Source organism: Mastigoproctus giganteus, unplaced genomic scaffold (genome assembly GCF_048544385.1).
Source record: "Mastigoproctus giganteus isolate SK-2022 unplaced genomic scaffold, ASM4854438v1 scaffold_36, whole genome shotgun sequence".
Taxonomy (NCBI): Eukaryota; Metazoa; Arthropoda; class Arachnida; order Uropygi; family Thelyphonidae; genus Mastigoproctus; species Mastigoproctus giganteus.
The window spans coordinates 29,028-52,054 of NW_028328313.1; positions in this window are offsets into that span (position 1 = coordinate 29,028).

A 23,027-nucleotide genomic window follows, 5' to 3' on the forward strand; every position below is an offset into this window, starting at 1 on the left:
CGAATTTAATACCAAACCAAGCCGCATTACATAGCAACTGCGCAGTTGACTCATGTACATAGTGTGACCATTGGCGGTCGGTCAAGTTTATTCCTGCTCAGTTTCGCCTACTCTAAGAATTGACGTGACAGGCGAGGAACAGTATGCTGCTCTCATATTTTGTTTTAGTTTCAAGAAAACATTATCTGAAGCGTAGGAAATTTTTAAAAGAGGCTTATGGTGCATCTTTCATATGCACAGCTTGCGGGTGGTTTAGCATGTTTAAATATGGAAGCGATTCAATCACAAAAATCAGCAGTCTTGGAGCTCCAACCACTGTTTTCACCACAGAAAACATAAACACTGCTTCTGTAATCGTGAGAGATCGTCCTATAACAGAAAGGCAACTGGCAGAGATATTCACTAGGAAGCACGTACGGTATTGTCCATGGTCATTTACATATGACACGCGTTTGTGCACGCTGGGTTCCAAGACTACTCAAACCTGAGGAACAGCAAGTTCGAGTGGAAGTTATGTCAGGAGCTGCAACGGATGGTTACTGAAGATGGTGAGGTTCTGTACAAGGTTATAATTGCGGATGAGACATGACTTCATCATTTCGACCCTCAGAGTAAGCAACAAAGCTCTGTTTGGAAGGCCCTCGTGGGAAGCCCAGTTAGTAGAATCGTCGTCCTCCCTACACCGGGTTGAAAAGATCTGAGTTCGAATCCCGTCGATGACGGGAGGAATTTTTATGGATCTTTTTCACAACGTGGCTGAGTTAGCCGGTCTCAGGCGAGGGTAGCATGGTTTTTTCTCCCGGAAACTTGGGTTTTTCGTCCAGAAAACAGAAAATCGACTTAAGAACATACGCAATTTACAGATAATATACACGGAGCAACATGGCCTTAGTTTCTGATGCTCCTAAAAACTCACCCAATAAGCAACAGAGCAACAACACACTGTTTGGAACTCTACGTCATCACCAACACCGAAAAAAGCAAAGGTTATGTCGTTTCTTTTTTTTTTTTTTTTTTTTTGATGGAGCTCCAACCACTGCAAGTTGCGCCACTTCATATGACTGTTACTGGACTTTACTACGTAACTATACTCCACACTTTGCAGGATCACTTTCGTTGCAAACGACCACAAAACTGCACGCAGGTGGGTTTATGCTGCATCACGGCAAGCCCTCACATTGCTCATACTACACTGGTGTGCAAAACTTAAGGATCAGTCAGGTTTTCACCTGTAGCTTCTCATAGGAGTGGCCTGGATATGGGAAAAGCGTACCAAAGGAACCTCGTGAGGTACAGAAATGATGAAGGAAACAACACTGACACAACAGCAGAAACAAAACGGTACAGAGGGACTTTATTCAAAAATGGCAACATAGCACTGGCTGCCATGATACAGATGCATCACTGCCAAAGATGGAACAAAGGGAAGAGGTATCCTCAGTAGGAGATATGGCCGCCCCTAATGTCGATGCAGGCTTTACACCGCCTGTCCATACTTAACGTTGTTGACAAGTTCTTGCGGTAACATCGTCCATTCCTCTGTCACCGCCATCTTCAGCTGGTGAACATTTTCTGGTGGGTGTGAACGTGCCGCTAGCGTCTCCTCAGATCGTCCCATATGTGTTCGATGGGATTTAGATTGGTAGAACGGGCAGATCAATCCATACGAACAATGTCCTCACTTTCCAAAAGCATATCAAAAGCTGCAGTGCGATGGGGTGTGGCATTATCATCCATAAACACGAACTCGGGGCCAATGGCACCTCGGAACAGACACACATGGGGAAGGATTACCTCAGTACAGTAACGTGCACCGGTTACAGTACCTCCTTCCAGTATCTGGAATTGTGTACGTCCATCCAAGATAACACCTCGACCGCCATATCGATCCCTTTCAGCGATGTTTGCGGGGTGATACCGTGTGCCAACCTCTCGCCAGATTAGCTGACGTCCAGAATCGCTGCTGAGACTCAATCTACTCTCGTCTGTAAAGAGTACCTTACCCCATTGCGCTGCTGTCCAGTCCTTGTGTTCGATGCACCACTGTAAACGGTGTCTCCGATGGGCAGGTGTTAAAGGGACACAGCGTACTGGCCATCGGGCAAACAGTCCACCTTTGTGGAGTCGCCTGGTCACAGTAAACCGCGATATCCTGCTTCCTGTGCTCCTGTACTGCTGGTTTGCAATGGATCCCGCTGTCTGGTGTCAGTTCCTCTTGGCCTGTAGGCGTATATAGCGGTCATCATTGGGCGTTGTTTTTCGTGGACAACCACCACTGGTCCTTCGAACAGCTGTACCTGTCGTTCTGAAAGCCAACCACGCACGTGAGACGATGCTATGGGCGATACTGAACTCTGCAGCCACACTCCTCGCACTTCCGACCTTCCTCGAGCTTCCAAATTATTCGATCCCGGATAAAGATATCCAGATGTTGTCTACTGGCCATTTCGTTGTCTGTAGCACTGTATGAACCCAATCGAACGTCTGTAACAATCGTGCTCACCATTCGGTAATTTGCACATAACTGCTGTATTTCTGCTTTTATCTGTTTATGTGAGCCCCCTCATCACGATTCAAATTTTTGCAATTGCACCAGCTTTCTACTGAACGGCCACAGTTATGCAAATAGCCACAGGCTGTTTCGTTTGATTTTGTGGTTGTAGCCTGTAGAAATAGTGTTGGTTCTTATGTTTTGCACACCAGCGTATCATCGAGTACTTAGCGTGCGCTAATGTCAAATGTGTTCCTCATCCACCCTACAGCCCTGACCTTGGATCCTGCAATTGTTTTTTTATTTCTAATGTTAAAAAAATATACCCTGAGAAAAACGCTTCTAATCATCAGAAGAAGTTGTAAAGACATCAGAAGCGATTCTCAAACGCATGTCAAAAAATGGCTTCCAACATGTTTTTGAAGAAAATCAGTTTTTGTTGTTGTTATAGTAGGGTTTTAGGATCACCAGCGACTAACACTATATTGCTCCCTGTATACTGTCTGTGTAATGCGTGTGTTCTATGGTCGATGTGCTGTTAGTTGGATGCAAAAAAAAAAAAAAAAAAACAGTTTCCGGGAGAAAAAACCATACTACCCTCGCCTGAGACCTACTAACTCAGCTACGTTGTGAAAAAGGCCCATAAAAATTCCTCGCGTCATCGACGGGACTAGAACTCAGGTCTCTTCCATTCGGTGAGGAGAGTACGGCAATTCTACCAACTGTGCCACCCAAAGGGTTAATGAAGAATGGCAAAAGCTTTGGAGCAGGTGCATTTCATCAAAAGGGGCGCCTCCGTAGCCAGGTGGGAAGGAGCAGCAGTGCGTAGCACACGCTTCTTGATTAGACCGGGGTTCGAGCCCGTCACCACCAAATATGGAGGATGTGGAAAGGTCAGGGAATGACCACCGCATATTCTCGGAGCAATATGGCCTTAGTTGCTAATGCTCCTAAAAACCAAATAACAACAACAACAACAACATTTCATCAAATGGGGACTACTCTGTAAAGACTATCAAAATATGGATGATTAATTTTAATATAGGTATGTTTTGAAAAAAAAATTACGATCATTCTTTATTGAACAGTCCTCATAGAATTTTATATTGATGTACTCTTGTAAATGCATTGTCTGACGGCGTGCAATCTATAGACAAAGGTCACGAGAACTATCGATATAAAACAGTTTTGATTGTAATATAATTGTCAGTTTTGGGGTCGCTACCCTCTTCTGTAGTTTATCTCGGTCCATATTCCTAGGGCCCATTTTGTACTCCATATTTTTACAGCAGCCTTTTCCGTTTCTGCTAACGGCTATTATAGTCTACTCATCGTCTACAATGCGAAGTATTAGCTTTTCTTTTTCCTGACCTGCCACCATTTCTTTCAGAACTTTTGATCCTCTACCTACTCCTCATTGCTGCCAATACCGTAATAACAGGTTTTGATCGTTTTGTATACCCGCAGACGGACTGTGAGGCAAATTCATTGAGTCATAAACGCGACAATTTTTGCGTAATTATAGCCGTACTGTATTTATTTATCTTCGAAATCTTTGAGAAGATACTTTTACGGCGGCGACCCCTATCTACGACTACACACACAATTATCGGAACGACAACAAAAGAGAGCTGACAACCCACCGAAGTCGCCATGTGTCCCACAAGAAGACTTAACTTATAATTACGGTTATTGGAAGCTTAAACGTTTTTCCAAGATGTCTTCGTGATCCCCCCCCCCCATCGTACGAGTACTGAGGGCGGGAGGGTTAGTACAACCCACAAAGTGGACATTAGCACAGAGGGGGATAGATGTCTCGTGTAATGAAGTTAAATGAACGCCATCTGTGTAAATTAGGCTTGATAGATCGTGGGCCGGACAGCACAGCCGATACTCACTTGTCCTTTGAGACACGGACTTACGATGACATCTCTGAGCACCGCGTTTCATCTTGGTCCCAGTTTAAACATGAAACCAGTAATTACGGCGCTTAATCAACCCCTTTTGGTATTTGGAAAGTCGGCGAAATTAATTCCACGGAGTGTAATTTATCTTGTAGCTTCTTTGTGTCGGGAACTGAGGTAATTCAATACTAAGTTTGGACATTCCGTGCTGGCTAGACTAACCAATCGACCTTCGCCGGTCCTATTAAGCTTTAGAAAAATAAATGCAATAAGGAGTGGGGATCTTCTCCAGGGTCTACTTTTCTGTCAAAATCATAAGCCCATTTTTTTTTTTAAAGCAGTTTCTTCCTATTAGTATTCTATATAATAATTGAGCAAAAATATAAAATAGCGTATGTGCATTACACTCTCAAAAGTACACGAACACCTACTAACACCCTTGAAGTTTGTCCACAGATATCCGTAGCAACGTGACAAGTTGTTTTTTTTTTTTTTTTTTTTAATACTAGTATACGGGCTCTTGGCTGAAGAGGCTGACCTCGTGCTGTAACAGATTATTGATATGGCATCCGACAATTAACCTTTATCGCCCGAAACTCTGTGAGCTGTGACCCCGTGTACGAGTTGCGGGGTCACCGCTCACGGAGTTTCGGGCGATAGAGGTTGATTGTCGGATGCCATATCAATAATCTGTTACAGCACGAGGTCAGCCTCTTCAGCCAAGAGCCCGTATACTAGTTCTTTTAATTGGCCGTATTTTTCGGTGCATAAGACGCCTTTTTGATGCGAAATATTCTTGGAGGGCACCTACAATCAAGTAAATCTGATCGATCAAGGAAGTGACATCACCTGTGGCTTCCGCCAGAGACCCTTGTTTGTGCCATGTCGCTTGTTTGTTTGTGCTACTAGTTTGTGCCAATCACTCACTAGTAGTGTGATTAGAGCGCGTGACGTGTTTTTCGTGACCGGTACCATATTTCGAGTTCTAGTGAACCGACGCCATTCGTTTGAATTTCGTCGAATTGCATTCGAAAAGCACAAAAAAATCGCGTGTCTGCTTTGTACGCACAAAAGATGTTTTATTTTATGTGAAAACATCCTTTGCTTGGAAAAGGTTAGCGAAATCCAAGCTAATAGCCTAATTACCCATTTGATTTTAGTCATTTGTTGAATAGTATGACGTCACAATCCTGCAGTTACCACTGCAGGAAGTATGATTGCAACAATACAAATATTTGTTATATGACTGCAACAATACAAATATTTAATATAAAATATATTATTTGGCTAAATGCCTAAGAGTATGAAAGAGTTTGTTTATGCATGGGTAATGCGCACACACACACACACACACACACACACACACACACACACACACACACCATTTCTGCTACCAAAGTAGTATGAATGCATCGTTTTAATTGTATCTCATATTGTGAATACCTTCACAACGAGTTGCCATGATATTGCACTACCTCGAATAAGTAACGTTTCACCTATGGGGAAGACTAATGTCTTATTCTCGACGGATACCATCACCCAGACGGCACCGTTTCCAAGTTTATTGGCTTCTCATTTGGGCAGATACCCTGTTATTGCAATAGTGACAACCCAGTTATGAAGTATAACTCCACAATATGAGAGATGCTTGATGATGTGTGTGGTTTAATCTAAAAGATATTTCTTGGCTAAATGCCTAAGAGTATGAAGGAGTTTACTAAGGAATGCGCATTATCCATGCATAAGTAAACTCCTTAATACAAATATTTTTCAACAATTTCTTTTTTCGTCTCGCATTTTCGTTACATTCCATTGTTAGATATCACTATAGATGTTTTAGCATCAATAATTTTCGAAAATAAAATTTGAGTATTCAAAGATGCCAAATTCAAGTGCACAGCGTTCTAGAGGTGTTGAGTAAGAAATTTAAGACGAAATTAAAGACGAAAGTATTAGGTACCCCAATCGACGCTGTTTTCCAGAGAATCGCAAGTATACGTCTCTTATTTTAATTATCATGAATCCATTGTAAGTGTCCCAAACAATGTTTTACATAAAACCATCTACCGTGCGTGCTTGGTACACGCACCTTTTCTTTCTTTTTTTTTTTTTTTTTTTATAATAAAGAAAGTACAATAATCCTTCAACCAGCATATTTTATTTAAGATAAAGACCTTATTATAGAGACCTTGTTTACTTTAAAATAATCAAAATTTCAGCCTATTTATCTTTTACAAGGAAGGCCTTCAAATTTTACATTGAAATTTTCAATGTTTTTCATCAGCGATGATGTGGGTCGGTGCCATTTTTATACGGTAATTTCATATCCTCTTCTCTTCACATTAACTGTACTTTCGCGCATGTGCGAACTCATGCCGCAAGATGGCGCCTACAGAAGTTAGAAGGCGGAGCAGCGATGTAATGAAATTAAGAAGCTTATTCTGGACAATCGCCGCATTTCTGTGTGTATAATCTCATAAGAAGCGAAGATCAGTGTTAGAAGTGACAGCATTCAAGAAAAAGCATCCGGAAAAGATCAGAGGGGCCGAGCTCTATACTGTCAATAAAACCAATTGTATGTTATTCATCCTCGTTCTGTTGATTGTGTGTTATGAAAGATTACAAGGGGGAAAAAACGCGGTTTCTCTCTCTCTCTCTTCGTCTTTCTATCGATTTCTTAATAGCATCCCTACAGCAGTACTCGAAGCAGAAGGTAAAACCGCTTTTGACCCCAAAAGGGCGTAGAGAAAGAAATCATCCGAGCAGATGTTGTTGACACTGATCTCTCTAGAGTGATGTAATTAATCGGTTCATCTGTTGTGGTTAAGTTTTGTTGTTAATTACTGCAGGAGCGCCTCCAGCGTCTTTTCCTCTTTAAACCGTCTCAAGCGGAAACACAAGAAAAGATAACACGTACTCGAAACGTAACTTCTTAGTAACCAGAATCTCTTGCATCACAGTAACGAGAGAAACCGTATGGAGATGACGCATTTTCTTTCTATCTTATTTTTTATTTTTTTTTTATTAATTATCAATCATAATACAGTAATAATAATAACGGACAAAATTTTGAAACTCAGTGATTAAAAAAAAAAAAAAAAGAGAAAGAAAATCTACAGCCCTGGGAAACAGATAAGAATTGCAGTATTTGGATGACTTCACGGAAACTGACAATAATTTTTTTTTAAATAATAATAAAAAAAAAAAAAAGGGAAGAAAATCTAAATCTACAGACAAGAAACGGAAATGCGTATTTGGTGACATAAATGAAACTGAGAATGAAAAAAGAGAAAAGGAAAAAAAAAACCTACTTGGAAACAGACTAGAATTTCAGTATTTGGATGACGTCACGGCAACTGACTAAAAAAAGGAAAAAAATAAAAAGGAAAGAAAATCTAGACAAGAACCGGAAATGCATATTTGGTGACGTAATGAAAACTGCGAATAAAAAAGTGATTAAATAAAAGAGAGAAAGGAAGAAAATCTACTAGGAAGCAGACAACTGCTGTATTTGGGTGACGTCGCGGTAAAGGATAATAAAAAAAAGGAGAGAAAAATCTACAGACAAGAACCGGAAATTCGTAATGGTGACGTCACGGAAACTGAGAATAAAAATTATATGGTTAGTAATGGCGGACAAAATATTCGAAACTTAATTTAATTATGTACACCTCCCGTAGATGACGTCATTGCAACCGGAAATGAATAATTAATCACGTGCCATTAAATGCGAAATTGACAACAATGAAATCATGCAAATTTCAGAAAACCAATTGTATTTTTATTATTTTTATGCAATTTATAATGGTTTCTTTTTTATTTACTTTTTATTTTACGATATTTTCTATTATGGACGTATAGAAACTCCGGTGCCGTTAACAAATATGCGATTTTTCATGTAGACGGCGCATTCCGTACAGCCAAGAGAGTCAACAAGCGTGCCTTGTGTGCTTTTCAGCTAGAAATATGAGCTACGAAGACAGGAAAAGGGCACCGAGTGTATGATGGATGTTGTTTGTCACCTCCGTCACCATAGCCGCCTGTGGATGTCACGGAAGGTCAACGACCAATATGTGTTTAGTGACACATGAGCTAACTACCTCTTCTGTGTGTGCGGCTTCGTATTTCATCCATCTGCTTGCGTAGCTAAAGAGAAGTCAAACAGTTTCCCGAAAGTGGTAGAACAAGTTCTGGGACTTAAGAGACGAATATCGCACTCGGTAGCCGGCCGAAGTTAAAACCAAACAGTACGAATGTGTCATTTTAGAGCAACAATGTAAACAGAGCGGTAGTATTTAATCGACTAAAATAGGGATGTCGAAAGTATACATGCACAGCAGAAGAGATCTCAAGTTATCACGTATAAGGATACACAGTTAAGAATATTGTTAATAATTTGAAATTGGGAAATAATTTTAAATAGTGAGGTGCTCATATTTTTGTCAGGATAATATAAATTTTAAAAATTGAGATAGCAATAAAATAAGACGAAAAAAATTGTCTGCCAATGTGTAATTTTTGACCAATCAGTGAACGAATACATTGGATATAAATAGTTGAATTCAATTTCGGAATGTTTCTCGCGCAGTGAATTTCAACAATGGGAATAATCCGTAATGGAAACAATGTGTCGTTTGGTGGTTGTGAATTTCTATCCGGGTCTCGAGCTAGCACGCGACGCATGTAGATTTCAACAATCGAAACAAGCGTGCAATCTACTGGAAACGAAAAAAAAAAAAAAAAAAAAAAACAGGCGGCATATATTGCTTTCGATATCTCTAGAGACAGAGAGGAGAGCTTTTTGTCCGAGTTCGTAGAGCTTGAGAAAATTATCGATGCTCGGAGAAGTGAAGCAAACTATAAAATAAACATAAAATACAGTACACTTTGTGTACACTCCACACACATTCGCTGCATCTCAACTAGGAAAAAGAGGAGGAGGAAGTGAACACAGTCAACCGCTGGGAGTGTCTTTTCGACGATGAATGGTAAAGGTTGAGAGAAGAACTCTTTTTTAGGTCTACATTTTCACTGCGCAGTTCAAATAACAACGAAACCCAGCCAATTTTTAGGCGGTGAAGGTCAAAATAGTATTTCACTGAAGCCGCAAACCGAAGCGAAAACTAACATGTTTAGAGGGGCAAGAACTCTGCTAGAGCCAGTAAAACATGCCTCACAACGTACGCTGATGTTGATCCAAGGTGATCCAAATTAAAGAAACCCAAAGTTTATTCTCAATAGTGCGTTAATAAATAAAATAATAATCTCTTCATACTCTGGGATGCCATATTGGGTTACAGGTTGTTGTATGGTTTTGGGCGCATTTCAAAGGTTTTTAATGAGTAGAAAGCAAGCGGTTCTTCCACATCTCAAAGGCAGAAATGTGACAGAAAAACAATACTTAAAGAATGAAGCCGTCGTACTCTAAGGAGTACTGTCCGGAAAAATAGGACTTCTTTTCCAGTGTGCAGCAAATAACGTCTGAATTTAATGAAGCCAGAAAGTGGCTTATTTCAACCAGTACCGTGCTCAGGAAATTGAAGAAATTGGGTATTGGCAGTCGCCTGCCTATTCAGAAGCCACTTGTTTCAGAAAAAAACAAAAAAAAATTCGATTGGAGTGGTACCGCGAATCGTGATTGGACAGTAGAATAATGGAAGAAAGTCATGTGATCAGACGAATCACGATACACTTTGTTTCTCATTGATGGAAGAGAGAGTGTGGCGAAAACCACACGAAGCGATGGACGCTACTTGCCTTGTTAAGACAGCCCAAGCACCTGGAGGTGGTATCATGGTATGGGGAATGTTTTGTTGGTACGGACTGGGTCCGTTGACACTGGTGAACGGTCGAATGTCATCCATGGAGTATATGAATTTTGTTTTAGGTCTACTACACCCTGCAATTTTACACTTTTATCCCGAAGGTGATTTTCACTTTAGGGATAACAATGCAACAGAACATCGTGCCAGAATCATGCAAGAATGGTTCAGAGAACTTGACACGGATTTCCAAATCTTTCCTGACTCCTACATTCACCTAATCTCAATCCTATTGGGAATGTGTGGGATATGTTGGAGAGAGCTATTCGGCAACGAAGGCCTCTTCCTTCAACTTTGTTCCAGCTGCGCGATATTTTGCTGGAAGAATGTTTACAATTAGACCAAAATGCACTAAAACATCTTATAGAACCTGTGCCGCCACACACACTTGCTGTTCTTCGAAACAAATCAATTTAAATGCGAGTGTATAAATTAATCGAATGTAGAAAGTTAAAAATGTCAGACATATTGTCTCTGTCATCTAAAATCTGGCTGAGTGTAAACAGTCCAGCCAGATTATTAAAAACGGTAAACCGTAAAAGGCGTGCGCATTCTATAAAAACATGTAAATAATTTCTCAATGCTCACAGTGAGCATTGAGAAATTTTGAGGATTAAAGCAGGATCTAGTCGCTCTTAGGTAGAGGTGCCAAATCAAGTGCCCCACGTTTGAATTGACTTATTTTACTCCTCTTTTGACAAATTCAGTGGAAAAATTCGGTAAGACTTAAGCAACTACCCTTGACATTTCCAAGGCTTTCGATCGTGTTTGGCATAAAGATCTTCTAAACAAACTGCTATCTTGTGGTTTGCCTTCCGTTTTTGAAACTGGGTAGCCAGTTTCTCTTTGACTTTCACTTATGGATGACTGTAGACAGTTCTGTTTTCTAACTTTTCAACTAATACTGGTGTTCCCCAAGGTATTTCTTTCTTACACTCTTCCTCTTGTATATTAATGATCTTCCACTGACTGGAAATGCTATCCATAGTTTTGCCGATGACAGCAACCTTACCTACCAGAAGCGTTGCTTTGCACATACGCTTCAACTTCTGGAATATCCACCACCAATTCCTTAAATGCTTACCTCGTGGTAATTCACCTGTGGAGTGAAGAAAACCTAACTTCAATCCTTCTGTTTTTTGAGAGGAGATCAAAAAAAGAGAAGGGTTGAAGAAAGAAGACAGGAATTCGAGAGAAATAAGATTGCTGATCTTCGATAACATTCAGATTTCTAGACAAGATTATGTATCTTTATTGGGGATAACCTGACTTCTAATCCTCCCTTTCCCCTCTCTCTTGGTATCAGCACATCACAAATAATACTGTTTCTTCTGCACAAAAATACTGGATTTTTCATTTCGCTCTCGGCATCACTACTTTTCTAAACAGCCCTCGATTCTGTACAAATCTCAAATCCGCCCTACCATGGAATATTGTTCTCACATTTGGGGTGGTGCCTCAAACTGTTCCAAGCTCCTGGACTCTGTTTAAAAAAGGGCAGTCAGGTTAATTAGTGACCTCTCTTATACATTGCATAACGTATCACGCAGACGTTCAATTTCTGCTGGATGCATTTTCTACACACGGAGGGAAAACGTTATTATGCACACCTCCCAAATAGTGAGGGAGAGAATTTTAAGTTAATAACGGTCTGAGGCTTCCAAACCAGGTGTTTTCTGTCAGAGCAATATGTATTTGTGACGTGAGGCATAGGTGAACCCATAGTTGGAGGTAAGGCAAAAATTCCGCCAAGAACATTTTTTCAAATGTTGGTAAAAAAACTTTTCAGACTTTGACTTGTACTTTTTTTGCATTGACTATTTTGTAAAAATCCGAAACAGACAAAAAAGCTAAAAAAACACAGGCGGGCGTCTCTGCAGAGCGTAAAGATGTGGTTGACGGAAGGAGGTGTAAAATTTCTTCATCACTAGGAGGACATGTGTCTTGAACATGGCAGAAAATATTCAAGTGGGCATAACACTCCTCAAGAGGGGTGTTATGGCTGTCAATGCACGTGCCCACGTAGGGCAGAATTAATAACACATGGAGCTCCCGGACATTCCAGTCCACAGTATAAACATGTCACTACGTACGGAAGGCACGGAGAGAACGCTGTCCTACAGAGCGGCAGTTGTCTTGCGGTGACTCATGGTAGTATCGTTTGGCAGCGCGCACGATTAGATAGTCCCTCAGGGAACGGGAGAAATCAGTGGGAGCTATTTTTACACAGCACTATAGTTAAATAAAATAAATTTTCTGTTTATACTCCGGGACGACCAAACGGTCAGAGGAGTTCACAAGATAGACAGATACAAGAAACAGCACCGTATTCAGCAGTCACGAGCTTGAACCCCGGTCACTCAAGGCACGTGTACTTATGCACCCGCGCGCCTGACCAGTCTACGGCGGCCTATTGGTGTTTAATGTGCATAGTTCGAAGAGTAGACCGGGGTTCAAGCCCCTGACTGCTGAATACGGTCGATCTGCCAACCCGCACTGGACCAGCGTGGCAGATTATGGTCCATTTCCCTCAGCATGAATTGTTGAGGAGGCTTCCATCCTCCAGTGGGTTGATAATGGCTGCACTTTTAGTTCGAAGAGTTCATTGCATATGGGTCATTCGATGTCAAGTTGATCACGTGCTTCCTACCTCCTCACCTCTCCTAAGACATCTTACTTTTCAGATCTTCAAGAATGATTGAATCCTCAAGAAAGGGCCGATACTATTGGGAAGGGGAGTGCATTGCACTCGGCCCTTATTGAAATAGACCCAAATAAATATTTAAAAAAATCACACTTCTAAAGGGAAAAATACTTTTCAGTGAAATCCCAATGAGGATCTGTCCAGAAAGAAACCTCCTTCCCCAGAGATAATAAAAGTAATTTATTATTATTATTTGCCGCCGCTAGAGGGCTAAGAGTAAGCATGTGTACTGTATTAGCGCTCCTAGAGTAAATTGGAAATCTTTGCCATTTGTAAGTTGTTAAATTCTTTCTTTTGTTGTTTATTTCGTGCAAGTGCATTATCTGAAACGGCTTGTGTTAAAATTAACTCTACTCCAAATATTGCAAACATTAATCACAATATATGCAAAAAGTGTAACTTACCGCTGCACGTGCTAGAGGTGGTATGTCATGGCTGCAACAATGGGTATCATTATCGATGCTCATTGAAAGAAGCAACCTATAAAGGGATGGCGAAACAAAAGAAACAGCAGTGGAGGTGTATATTGTGCAGGAAAGAAGAGAATAAAGAAAAAAGTGATATTTTCTACTCGGCAGAAGAATATCACGATTTGCTGCATTCATCCACTGTAGTAAACAAAGACTTAAGAGGTTACACAAAAGCAGGCGAACACCCTAAATATAGAGGACATACTAAGGAAGCTATCCAGTAAAATCCATTTGTTGGATTTACTAATAGAAATTGTACCAATAAAGAAGCAAATGGAAGACCTGAAGACAGAAGCAGAAGTTATCAAGAAATCAATTTCATTTGTCTCAGATTTATTTGACAAAATAAATTTAAATTTTCTGTTTATACTCCGGGACGACCAGTCAGAGGAGTTAACAAGATAGACAGAATACAAAAAACAGCACCGTATTCAGCAGTCACGGGCTTGAACTCCGGTCACTCAAGGCACGTGTACTTATGCACCCACGCGCCTGACCACTAGGCTACGGCAAGTAAATAGTGATGAAATTTCTCATTATAACAGACAAGGTTATGACAAGGTCTATATGTTGAGAGATTTGAGAAGGGGCGTAGGAATAATAATATACTACAGAACATACTTTAAGGCAATACAGGTCAACCACTTAACTCAGTCTTGTGAAAACTGCTGTGTCAAATTATCGGGAGATAATCCAGAAAACACATTCATGATTTGTGCATTTTATAGGCCACCATCAGATTCAATAAACAGCTTTCTAATAGAATTAGATAACATAATTTTTCAATGGGATGACATACAGACTGATAAGACCATACTAGTGGGAGACTTCAATATCAATTTACTAACCGATGAAACTGATAATGTGTTACTCATACTCTGCAATCATAAACAATTATGGATTTTAACATACCTTATTTGGAATAACTAGGCAACAAAGGATGGAGGGTGATAGAACAGTAAGCTCTTGTTCAGATCACCTTATAACAAATATAAAGTTGAAGTATGCTAATTCATACATACTATTAAATCAATTTTCAGATCACAGAACATGTATACTAATAGTGGATATGTACTCAAAACAACATCCATGTGAAGATATAAAATTAACAAACGTTATGAATAAAAATTATTTATCGACAAGTAAACTGAAACAGAACATAGATAACATGTTAATACAAGAGCAAGTATCTTACACAACGAATGTAAATGTCTTTTCAAATAAGATAATACAAATGATAAACAATTCGAGGTTTAATACAGAGAAAAAAGTAAATCACTCAGCTTGCAACATAAATTCTAGGAGTAGCACGATTAAACTCAAGAAACCTTGGATGACTAACGAAATAGAAGAATTAATGGTACAAAGAGATAAATACTTCAGGCAGTATAGAAATTGTCCATCAAAGATATAACATTATCACAATTATAAAACACTCAGAAATAAGTTGACAGGTATGATTAGAAAACAAAAAAAAACACTTATTACAATCAACTTTTATGGATAAGCAGATAACACAAAAGGATAAATGGAACATTATAAATAACCTGTTAAGTACAAGGAACAAATTATCAAGGGGAAATCAACTTAAAACACTATTAGAACAGATTTCTGGTACAAACAAACAATATGAGGCTGCAAATAGGTTTTCCAAAGCTGTATTAGATCGCAACAGATAATATATTCATTATTGCCAAAATTCCTTTAATCAACAAGATAGTCTTCCTCAGATAGTGAACTCTTGTGTAGTCTTAACTCCACAATATACTGAGGTTCTTAAGATTATAGAACAGTTAAAGAACAAGAAATCTTACAGACTGGACTGTATTACAGTAACCGAAATAAAGAGAAATAAAGAACTGTTCTCTTGGTGGAGCTTATAGCATGGATGTTAGAGTCGGAAAGCTGTCCTACAAATTTACTTTCATTTACGCTAATTCCTATATATAAAAAGGGATCACACTAGATGACTTTTGCAATTATAGACCAATTACAATTCAGTCGGTTATAAATAAAATAATAGAAAATTATATATTTTCCCATATAAGCAAATACTTACATCAATATGGACTGTTAAACAACTCTCTATTCTCATATCAGAAGGGCAAGTGCACACAGACATTATTAGAGAATTTAGTAGACTCTTTTAACTTACATTTAAACAACAATAACTTCGTAATGATTTTATTAATAGATTTTACCAAAGCATATGACTTAATTGATATCCCAATATTGCAACAGAAATTACTGAAATATGGTATAAGGGGAAGAATCAATCAACTCTTAGCATGAAAGAATTTAACCAAAAGAAAAATACAGTTGAAGTAGAAAATACAAAGGGAAAATCATATAATGTAAAGAGAGGAGTACCTCAGGGCACTCATGCAGGGCCAATCATGTTCAACATCTATATAAATGACATATTCGAAGTAATAAGTTGGTCCTTGAGGTTGTCACATACATTCTCTCAGATATGCTAGACAAGCTGTACTTGCTACCTGGGAGTCTGAAACGCTAATGGAACTGATATTCGGGTGACAAGTCAAGTGGACCCAATTTCGGCGAAGTCCGGACGGTCTGTGAAAGCCAAATCCTCTGCTTGCACCTTCGCGATGGTGGGACTGTTAGTAATCCTGGGTATATCCTCCATGCCTAAGTACATGGTGGATGACCACCCAGGTGTAAACCAACATAAGCAGGGGTCGAGGTGTGGCGCCCACACCACATAGAGGAACGCTGCCCCTCTATGTTACCAGGCAATACTAGGTGGTAGATGACTCTCATCAACCGGTGCAATACCACCACTTTTGCTTATTGGAGGCTTGAAGTGGTGGAACCCATGTTTAGTCTGTAGAGCTAAGTTCTGGTCAACCCTTCCCTATCTCTTCCGTCATGCAGTATGATTGATGACTTTTGAGGTTATGATGAACATCGTGGCGAGATCCAATATTCCTTACATTTCGAGGGTACAGCTCTAAAACGGTGTTCGCAGGTCGGCCGCTAGTTAGTACACCGGACCGAACATATTGGTAACTACGAGGCTTCCGGATCAGCTAGTGTATAATCTTGCTACCTCTACTCTCCCAGATAGTGACTGGAGGGAGTCCGAGTAGTGTATGTGGGGAGCATTGTCGAGGCCACGTTATGTCAAGGATCTGGGTATATTCTTACCGTGTGTACGCCATATCCAAAAATTTCATTACTTCATACAGCATGTCCCACCCACTTTTTCTTACTATTGAATACACCATGAATTGTCAAACTAATAGAGCAAGCTTATCAGCGAAAAGATTTAAACCTCCCAAGCACTTCCTAATTCATTTCACAAATATACGTGGTCTCAATTCTAATCGCAACGATGTCCATTTCCACTTGCAGTCTGCCAAACCCCATGTACTTTTTCTGACAGAATATCAGTTATCGGTTGATTCAACTACTGCTCATCTCAGATGCCCAAATTATTCGCTGTATGATTCCTTTCGCCTCAAAGGTGGTACTTGTGCATATGTCCGTTCTGCTATTCCCTGTCAGAGACTTGGCAATTTGGAATCTCCTGTCTTTGATCTTCTCTGGCTTAAAATCTCTCTACCTCATTGTGCCAAATTCATCTGTTGTCTCTACCGTTCTCCCAACTCCACTAATCACTTGGAACTCTTTGACTTCCTCTCTTTGCAACTTGACTTTCTCCAGTCCAACTTTCCTAACAGTGAGGTAATTTTCCTTGGTGATTTTAATGTTCACAACTCCAGCTGGATTCCGTTTTCTAGTCACACCGACCCAACTGGTCGAGATGCTGAGGCTTTTGCACTAATGACCTTGCACAGATTGTTCATTTACCTACAAGAATACCTGACAATCCTAATCATATAGCCAATACGCTTGATCTTTTTCTCACAAACAACCCTTCTAAGTACACGGTCGATGTGAGAGGTCCTTTAGGCACTTCAGATCACAACTTGTGTGATCATCTCTTCTCCAATGGAACCTTTATCTCATGGCTATTCCTAACCTCGTGTTGTTTGACATTACAAGAATGCAAAATGGGATGACCTGCGAGACTTCTTTTCTTCTTTTCCTTGGTCGGATTACTGTTTCAAAACTTTAGATGTCAAAGTTTGCTCAGATCGTGTCAGTGAAATTATTCTTGCAGGAATGGAATCCTTTATCCCACACTCTACTTTAAAATCTTGACCTTTATCTAAATCTTGGTTTTCCAATAAATGTGCTAAGGCTGTTCAAGAGAAGAACGTTGCATATCGTAATTGGCTTGTTTCTAATTCTTCAGTTTCATTTTCTGCCTACACCAAAGCTCGCAACAATTGTAAAGCAGTTATTAATCAGTCCAAACTAGAATTTTAAAAGGCTAAGAGTAGAAAACTTTCTTCTTGCCCTAATGGTAGCCGAGCATTCTGGTCTCTTGCCAAAGCTATTGGCCGCAACTTTTGCCCATCTCTGCTCCCACCTCTGTCCAAACCAGATGGGTCTGTTGTCACTTCAGCCAAAGGCAAAGCTGACCTGCTAGCATCCCATTTTTCTTTCAACTCATGTATTAATGATCTTGGTAAAACACCTCCCACCATACCCAACACGCTCCATTCAATACCTCCTGCGGTCTTCCGTCAAAAGAATGTCAGAAGGATTTTGACGAATCTTGATGCTAAGAAAGCTCCAGGTCCCGATGGTATTTCTCCACTTGTTCTCAAAACTTTGCGCTCCTGAACTTACTCTTATTCTTTGCCGCCTTTTTTCACTTTCTTGTTCCAAAGGTGTTTTTCCTTCTGCTTGGAAATTTGCTCATATCCAGCCAGTTCCTAAAAAGGGTGACAAATCCCTCCCATACAATTATCGTCCCATTGCAATTACTTTTACTCTTTCTAAAGTAATGGAAAAATCGATTAACCGCCAACTCTTAAACTACGTAGAAACCTTCCGTCTGATCAACGATCGCCAGTATTGATTTCGTCAGTGTCGATCCACTGGTGATATTCTGGCTTATGTTACCCATTTATGGACTAATTCAATGGAAAGGTTCGGTGAAACACAAGTAGTTGCTCTTGACATCTCAAAGGCTTTCGATCGTGTTTGGCATAAAGGTCTTCTAAACAAGATTCCATCTTATGGTTTTCCAACTGTTTTTAGTAATTTGTTATCCAGTTTTCTCTCTGATCGCTCACTGAAGGTGATGGTAGATGTCTCTCTGTCTTCTAAGTTCTCCACTAATGCCGGTGTCCCCCTAGGTTCAGTTCTTTCTCCCACACTTTTCTTCTTGTATATTAATGACCTTCTTCCATTGACCGGAAATCCTATCCAAAGTTTTTGCCGATGATAGCACATTGCATTCCACTTTCCATTTTGAGAAACCTTGTCCTGCTCAATCAGCTTCAACTTCTCGAAAATCTGCTACCAATTCCTTAAATGCTGATCTTCAGGTAATTCTCCAGTGTGGAAAAGACAACTTAGTTGATTTCAATCCTTCTAAAACTCAGTCCTGTCTTATATCTCGCAAAAAGGATTCTTCCCCTCCTATGCTTATGTTTGGTGACACTCCAATTTCTAGGCAAAATGATATATCTCTTTTAGGGAATTCCCTGGCTTCTAATCTCTCTTGGCACAAGCACATTACAAATATTGCTTCCTCTGCATCAAAAAAACTTGGTTTTTTTCCTTTTCTCTCGGCGTTGCTTTTCTTCCAAACAGCTGCTCACTCTGTATAAATCGCAAATCCGCCCAGCCATGGAATATTGTTCCCATATCTGGGGTGGTGCGTCCAAAACCTCCCTCAGGCTTCTTGATTCCATTCAGAAGAGGGCAGTTAGGTTAATTAATGACTCATCTCTAACAGAGTCTCTCCACTCGCTTTCTCATAGACGCACTGTTTCTGCTGCATGCCTCTTCTATAGATACTTCCATGGGCACTGTTCTTCTGAATTGGCTTCTATAATTCCCGCTCTCTCTTTCAAAACAGTCCGAACACGTGCCGCCACCAGCCAACATCCATTTACTGTCCAGCATCAAACTCACAGAACCAACTTTCCATCTTCCTCGTTTATTCATTCAACTGCCGTTTTCTGGAACAACCTTCCTTCATATGTATTTCCTGAAAACTACAATCTACAGAAGTTCAAGTCCAATGTCAACAAATATCTTCTTTTGTCTTCTCAATCTCCAACCCCAGCACGGTACTAAATACTATAGGTTCTAATACCTCTCGCGTTTGGGGTTTACATAAAAAAATAATAATAATAAAAAAATAAAGAACTCCTTTATAAAAATTTATGATGATGATATAATCTTACATACAATTGGAAAGAACCTGACAAAAATGGCTAAAGATTTACAGCAGGATGTAATACATTTACAAACTTGGTTGCATGATAATAAATTAGCACTCAGCTTTGAAAAAACAAAATTTTTCTTAATTAGACCTCCTCATCAAACCGTGGGCATTCGTCCGTCTATTAAATTACATAAACATGAATGCCTACATCATCAGAATTTCCAGAATTGCAAATGTCTAACTGTGGAAAAAGTTTAAAATCATTGTTACCTTGGGTTATGGATAGACTACAGTCTAAGTTGGGCAATGCATATAACAAATTTGTATAAAAAAATGAGATTTTATGTGTACTTTTTTTACTACATTAAGAATAAGTTAAATCTTAGAACAAAAGTTACCTTATATTATGCATTAGTGGATTCCCAACTCAATTATTTAGTAAATGTATGGGCACGAGCAAATATAACTGAAATAAGGGTAATAAACAACTTAATTAACAGGATTTTGAGACTTTTAATGGGGACAAACTTTTGGAATGACCTGAATAAGAGAAGGCAATTTTTGTTGAAATATAAAATACTTTATCCAGTTCAAAAACTGAAGTTAAATTTAATCTTGAAAAATCTTAACACTATTTTTGAAGAGTCGAATCTGCAAAGAAATATCTCACATAATTTAAGAAAGCCAAAAGCAATTGTTTTGCCTCACCCTAGGGTACTAAATAGATTTGGAGATAGGCATACAATGAATATAATAAAGAACTTGTTGGCTAGTGTAGATTACAGGCTCAGGAGAAGTTATTCTAGCTCCAAATTAAAATTCTTAATAAGAAAATTTTTGATATTCAATGATACAGTAGATAAGAATTGCTATGCAGATAAATTGCTATCTCTGTTTGCAGTGCGGAATGTACTATGTGTTATGATTTCATTATCTTTTCTGTTAAATAAGAAATTTGTATGCAAAAACTGTTGTAAATGAAGAATTACAACTTGTTGTCAAGAAATTTACTTTTCTTAACAAGTTCATTTATTGTAAACAAATTCTCTTGATAAAAATAAATTGTATTGTATTGTATTATTAATATCAATTTATTTCCAAAGAAATGTCCCTTTACAGCTATCCAGCTAGAGGACCGGGTTACATGGTAATAATGAATAAATAAATATTGCCATACTATTTACAATCTATGTACAGAGTACTCAAATGAATTGATACAATACATGACCTAAAACATCATCTGATTACACAAATACATAATCGTAGATACATAAAAATAACAATAAGTGGATAATATAGCATCCCGGAAGTTATATCGCCTACAGTTTGACCAGGGCATACATATCTGCCAGAGAGGCTGATCTGTACGTTTTGTCCTTGCAGAGCTTCTGACAGTCAATGGATAACCTGTTAAATATTTCCATGGAATTAAATGGAAACGTGTTATCCAGGGAGGTCATGCTGCGCAGCTTGGATCTGAATGGCAGTGCACTGGTATGAGTTCTATTACGATATGAGGGTCTAGCAAAGATATCCCAGATATCAGGCGAGCTTAATTTTCCGGAGAGGTTGGGCGAAGATCACGAGGTTCCTGGAGATTATGTGATACTTCCAAGGTAGCATATTTAGATTAGGGAGCATGACAGATTTTGAGATTGTAGATGGTAGGCATGCGACCTTATTTAGCCATTTTAAAATTCAGTATTCCAGGGATAGGAACCTGGTTTGGTAAGATGGAGTTGCCGAGGACCATATTGTTGAGGCATACAATGGAATTGGAGTTATGCAGCGGAGAATATAGTTAGAATGTACCACGGCCTAAATAAGACCCCTCGAGATTTTTCCCCGCTGCAACTTGACTCTGACCTCAAGTATTTAATTTGTTAACGGGAACAGAGGATATCAGGAGGATATAAAATTTAAGCTGTGGACAGAAGATAGAAATAAATATAAGGAAGTTCCTAATATTAAGGCTAGTGATGTATAAGCGTGCAGCTACAGGCCACACTGAAACTCTTTGGGAAGTGGAGATAACACGAAGACTCGTAGAGGATGCGAAAGGTGGAATATCAGAGGGGAGAGAGAGAGAGCATCGATGCTGCTTTAGGAGGTCTAGCCTACCATTTAAAGCGTGCAGAAGCCCTGCTAATTAAATTGTGTAGACAGAGATTCCTTCTCGAAATCGAGGAATTAATGCGACTGATTCAATAACCATGGAAACAGCGTTTCCGGAGTACGAAGATGATTAGCTGCGATCTCTGACAGTGGCTGCAGTCTTTGCCCGTGTAATCTTAACATCCCTCGAAGAATCGCATGGTCTCGTGAAGGGTCAACCACCGGGTCCTATGAGTTGCCATGGTTACGGCGGAGTGTAAAACAGACATAGTAAAGGTAGCAGAACGACGCTAGGGGGGAAACACGTGGAAGACGGCACTTGGGAAACTAATGCCTTCCAGTACAGGGAAGAGCGAAAAGCCTTTAAGGTTTCTTTAGTTTCGCCATCGTACCACCCCTCGTAATGTAACCTTTTCATTCGAATTACGGCGACACCAACATTCTTCTGCTTCACGGAGATCGCTTTGTTCACCCCAGGGAGAAGGAGAATGCGACGCCGATAGCATAAATCAGCGTCCAAGCGGACAGGGTCTAAATCGCTGCTTTAGATCATGTCCTTACGGTTGTACAACTGTCGTGTGCAACTTTCTGGGATCCAAATCCCAGAAATGGGCACCAAATGCTCTCGAAAGGTCACAGAATATTTTGGTTTATGGCGATATTGAATAGATTACCTACCATTCGTGTTATTCTATTTTTATTTCAATTACCAGATTTTACTGGAGTTGGAAGATACCGAGAAAAATCTTGCGGAATATCAGTCACCTTCTGGGGCCTCACTGAGGGTACAGGCGCCGAGTTTGATAAAGAACCTGCTTGAAACAAAACATAGTACTTTTGGAGATAATCGTGTATTGTTGCTTTTCACCTGCCGCTGTATACGTACAGTGTATTGTGTATTTTTCGAGTTAAAAAATAGTGGGAATAAAAATGACCCATCGCACCAGACACTACGAAAATAAATAAATAAGATCTTTATTGTAAGGTTCACCGGTACACGCAAGGTACCACGACTCCGCAGTACCCTTCACGGCATCATGCCAGGGGTTAACAAGCGGCAGGATAACCTCGCCGGGAGTGTAAAGATTAAATTATAGCCATATATATAAAGTTCTTATAGCAGATAATATTGACTTGGAAGGAAAACTAATACAAAATATAATAACTAAAATAATTCAAATTGCGATAACAAAAGATAGTTTCCTTGAGTCCGGTTTTCTGTGAGATTCTTGCCCAGCCATAAT